This window comes from Pelmatolapia mariae, linkage group LG12 (assembly GCF_036321145.2).
Source record: "Pelmatolapia mariae isolate MD_Pm_ZW linkage group LG12, Pm_UMD_F_2, whole genome shotgun sequence".
NCBI lineage: Eukaryota > Metazoa > Chordata > Actinopteri > Cichliformes > Cichlidae > Pelmatolapia > Pelmatolapia mariae.
The window spans coordinates 6,091,306-6,096,661 of NC_086237.1; the positions used below are offsets into that span (position 1 = coordinate 6,091,306).

The 5,356-nt window shown below is 33.6% G+C and overlaps 1 long non-coding RNA gene across 1 annotated transcript; it reads left to right on the forward strand.

Moving 5' to 3' along the window:
* Nucleotides 1–2,729: 2,729 nt before the first annotated feature.
* On the forward strand, nt 2,730–5,027 carry LOC134638222 (uncharacterized). Its single transcript, XR_010095244.1, has 4 exons — nt 2,730–2,869; nt 4,192–4,260; nt 4,468–4,542; nt 4,938–5,027. It is a non-coding gene; the product is annotated as an uncharacterized LOC134638222 (long non-coding RNA).
* The last annotated feature ends 329 nt before the right edge of the window (nt 5,028–5,356 follow it).

The following is a 5,356-nucleotide window of genomic DNA, read 5'->3' on the forward strand; positions in this document are numbered from 1 at the left end:
CTCTGGCTGTATCTTGGTCATATTACCAGGCAAAACCCAGTATGCAGGTTCATCTGTAAAAGTCCTTGTGCCACAGATCCGCACTGTTGCTTCTACATTAAACAGAAGAGCAGCGACATGGCTGCAGGTCTCCACGACTCCGGCCATACAGGTGCAGTGGGCGGCTTCAACCTTCCCTGTGATGCTCACAATGACCTGTGGCTGCAATGCTGCAATTCAGTCTTTAAGAGTGCAGTGCCTGAAACACACACAGACGAAGTTCATTTAAAGACAAGAACTTTAATAAGCCAAGGCTGACACAAATGTGTTTTATCTACTTTCAAATCCATTTATCATAAATGTAACAAATAAAGTGTTTTTATGTATCCATCTATAGAACGCTGCATGTTATATTCTAAATCTGCCTGTTTCTTTTTAGAAACCTATCAGCAAAATATGAACCTAAAGTATGTAATGCAAGGATGTAATCACTTTCAAGAGGGAGAAAACATAATGTTCGACTTTAAGTGACAATTATGGACACCTAATATGATAAGGAGATTCTGCAGGTCATTAATCAATGTATAAAACTAACACAGAATGTATTTTTAGTGACACAGGACACAAACAAGGAAGCAAGATGTGTAATTAGGATTATTTATAATAAATATGAATTAATTAGGGCAATTTCTTTAACCATAAAGAATAACTAAATCCTTCAGGACAATGTCACATAAATGCACTGAACTCACGATGTTATCCCTCTAACAGAGCCTCCACATGTTCTCACTGTAATTACCCCTCATGAATGAATTTATGCTGCACTAATCTGAATGTTCGGGGGGGAATCAAACACATTTTACTTGCAGTACTCAAGCTGACTTACCTTTGCTTGAATGACGGCGTACTCACAACGTGGAGGCTTAAAAATAGCCAAATCTTGTACCCAGTCCTTGGTGAATAAGATGTGCGCCTCCAGAGATTTATAATTGCGAAATTGGTGCGCCGTGTATGCGCTGACTCCACAGACAAGGTACCAGAGTAGATCATGCTAAGTCAATAGCGGTTTGGTCTTCAGGGTTTCTACTCCACGGCTGTATTTCATACGGGTCCACATTTCAACAATCAAGTACCGTCTCTTTGCATCTGGACACAATCTGTCTCTATACCGTCATTTTCTTTTCAGCTACGTTTCAGAATGGTTCGTAGCAATCTTGTTTTGATTTGTGGCCTGTCAAGATGGTGCTGCGCTCCCACAATGCATTGCGACGTTACGTCAACTCCAAAGCCCTTTGCGTGCTGGAGAGTATGCGCATGCGCATTGCCATGGTGGTTTAAAAAATAAAGATATAATGAAAAGTAATTAATAAAAATTAAATATTTAAACAGTCCCACAAATGTGCAATGAACGTGCAAAAACTCTCTTTATTAGTTGTTGCTGTTTCTTTCTTTCTTTCTTTCTTTTTTTTTTTTGAAAAATAACGACGTCTCTGAGTCTCTGAATTCCGACAGTGAGAGGAACGACCGGATACAGGAGACGGGAAGAAACAAGCCGATTATGTTCGCGTTAATTAAGTGTTTGGAAGATGTAAAATTCTCAATTCTGCCAACTGAACATATACGAGATTTTAATGAGGATGAATAATTAGCCGGCATGGAGGAAACGGACCTTTATTTGGTGGAGTGGCGACAAGAAGCCAAAAGGCGGGTGGCCGGTCTATGAAGCCTCCATCATCAAGCTAGCAGGTGCCTTTTCTCATATAATATTACTTTATTCTCGCTTATTTGGCACGGAAGCGTAGAGCTGCCACCCAGGCAAAAGAGAAATATAAGTATATCACGTTATAACGTGAAAAGTTTATCGTGCTAACAATATACTATCATGTTAGTACAATATACTTTTCATGTTTGAACAACATGTTTGAACAACATTGTACGAACAATGTACATAATTATCACGTCCGTACAATATTGTGCGAACGTGGTAATTATGTGTATTGTAATAACGTGATATTATATTATACAAACATGAAAAGCATAATGTTAGAACAATAAACATTTCATGTTATAACGTGATATAGCTCTATTTTTCTTTTGCCTGGGTGGCAGCTCCACGCTTCCATAATTTGGTAATCAAAATATGTAACTTAATTAATTATATTGTGACGTACTTTTGCCTTTTCTTATTATTCTACCTTCTCAGAAAGGGAAAAAAATACAAATAAAACTGTTTACACTTGTTATATACAATAACTATCAAAACCTATTCACATTTAATTTGGCTTTCACAGAAATCCCACCTCTCCTTCTGGCTACAGAGTACTTACCAAGGTTAGAAACAAAGCACAGTTATGCTTTATGTTCGCTAATTTATGTTCGCTAATTACAATGTTCCACATTTCCTTGCTTTTTAAGTCATTTTTAGGCTTTTTAGAGTTTTTGTTTTTTGTTTTTTTTAGCAGTAATGTTTCTGCCTATTTATTTCAGCCCATGAAATCGAATGCAGATCTTCCTGATGTAAGATTTACATAAATGTAAGTAATTTTGTTTGTCATTGTCATTAATGTTGTTGCTGTTGTTGTTTTTGTGCAGTTTGCAATCATATAAACCTAGCAAGCATCATCAGCACAGTGACTAATCTAAACAGATTCTTGCTTTATTCACATATATTATATGTAATTATTTATACCTGCACATTGTACCTGGGGTTGCAGCCACTTGGCCCCACCCCATTGTTGTGACAGCCCTGATTGTACTTATACACTGCATCTGAACAGGGAACAGTCTGCCACATTAATGTATTTTTAAGTGACTTGTTTGTAATACATGAATTTGTTTCTTACAGATGTCAAAGTCTCAACCTCATGCTGCCCTCCCCCATCCTCCTAAAGTAAGTATTTGTTGTTGTAGTTTTTTATGCAGTGTCTGTGTCACATGCTAATCATAATTATTGAAATAACTGTTTTCTAACAGATTTTCCAAAACACTAGTTATGTTTGTTGTCATTCAGACCAATACTACTGCTTAGACATTGCTTAGTGGTCATGCATGTTTGACAAGCTTGTTATGATACCAAAACAGTAGGCCTATCACAATAATCGATATATCGACTTAACACACAATACATGTACATGACCTCAATAATTGTTGATGATGCAAATTATCTGTCATTATATTTACAAAAATAAAATATAATAATAACAACACAATAACATTAAATAACATTGTTTTCTATTTGTTAGAAAAATTACTATTTATTCAAGTTTTTATGGTATCTAATATTTTGATACCTAATTTCCATGATCTAAATATTTTAAGAATAAGATGTTGGTTTGTCAATTGAAAGTGTGTAGATCTTGCATTATTATGGTGTTATATTATGATTATACATTCAAAGACATAAAATGGTCTTAAAATGACAATGACATAACTTGTCGCAATTGTTTATGGGGCAATATACCGACCAACAAAAAGTTGTTATCGTAACAGGCCTTCAAAACAGACGGTTTTATGATTGATAAATTCAAAAAATAAATACATTTAATTTCTCTGAGATTCTCTAATATTCAGTTACAGTTCACAACACAGCTACCTGTACATGCAGTATTATACTGTAAATATAAATCTCTGCATTTAGCATCCGACTAGAAGAGTCACAGTTACTGCCTCTTTTTTTTTTTTTTTTTTTTTTTTTTTTTTACAAATACCTGTACTATTACTAACACATTTACTGTTTTACTTTTAGCCTGTGGATACAAATGCAGATTTCCTTAATGAAAGTTGTGCATTTTAATTACATCATGTTATTTTTATTATTATTTATTTATTTATTTTATTTTACATTCAAATATGATTGCTAGTAGGTAAAGAATAGTTCACCTATAATTGATATTCCCAATTAATTTCTCACCTCTGATTGAATGCCTTTGTTTGTTTGCCTTTTTTGACTATAACAAAACATTTTTGCAGGATATATATGGTGAATTTATATGCATAGATACAGTCGTAGTGCTTGACACATGCACAGAGCAGTAGATGTACTAAAAAGGAAATAATTACAATCATGATGTTGATTGCTGATGTCAGTATATATATTTTAGAGGAATGTTTTGTTTTTCTCCCAAAATGAACTATATTGCTTCAGAAGAGATTTATTACCCTACCTGACTCTTATATATTGTTCTGTTTTTTGTTTGTTTTTGTTATTTTCAGGTTCAATGGTACGTGTTCTTCTAATGGCCGTCTTCCCACTGGAGGTTTTGATCCACAGCAATTTAAAAGGTAAACAGCTTTGAAAGTCAGTTCAAATGGTTAGCTAATAGTATTCTAAAAAGCCTACAACTCTGTCACCAGTTTCTTTACCAAAAAGTACCCATAAAAGTATCTCTCAATAGCATATCTTTGTAGTTCAAATGTTTAGTTGTACAAATATCAGATTTTTGGAAATCTAAAACTAGTCAAACACTCAAATATCCATGCTTTTTATAGGAGGACAAAGCAAAACGGACATCGGCGCAGAGTGAAGAACTGCCCTTCATAAGGACACTATGACAGCCATATATAGTAAGTGAAGACTTTCTGTGTATCTAAAATTGCATACAGCACAAGAAACTTACTTTGCAACCATTAAAATAGGTTGCAAAGTAAGTTACCAATACAAATAGGTGATGATGCATTGTAGTGGTTGGTCTCAGACAAAGAAGGTCAACAGATTTATGAATGCTGGAGGGTAAGGAGAGACGACCAAAAGGGGTGTTAGCATTACTGTAATGTGAACTGGATAGACTTTCCATCTAGGAAAAAAAAGAGGTAAAATTATGCGTAAAATATATCTGTATTAATATCTGTATCTATATAAACAGAAATATATGTTTGCTAAATGAAGCTAGCTAACATAAATCATATTTTTATTTTAACTCTGATAAAAGTAATAGAACTGTGACTTTTGTTTGTTACAGTGGCGGTAAGGAAGAGGTTTCCCAATGTGTCCAGAAGGGCTTTGAGGATTGCAGTGAAAGCTGAGGGAACTGAGACTGCTGGAAAAGGAAAAGAAATTACATTTTAAGTATGTTGACTTATGTTCATACAATCACACACACATATACACACACATATGTGTGTATATGTGTATATATATATATATATATATACATATATATATACACATATACACACACATATGTGTGTATATGTGTATATATATATGTGTATATATATATATGTATATATATATATATATACATATATATATATATATATATATATATATATATATATATATATATATATATATATATATAAATATACACACACACATATATGTGTATGTGTGTTTCTTTTAGAATGTTTAAGTATGTAATGAGAATAAAATTATAAA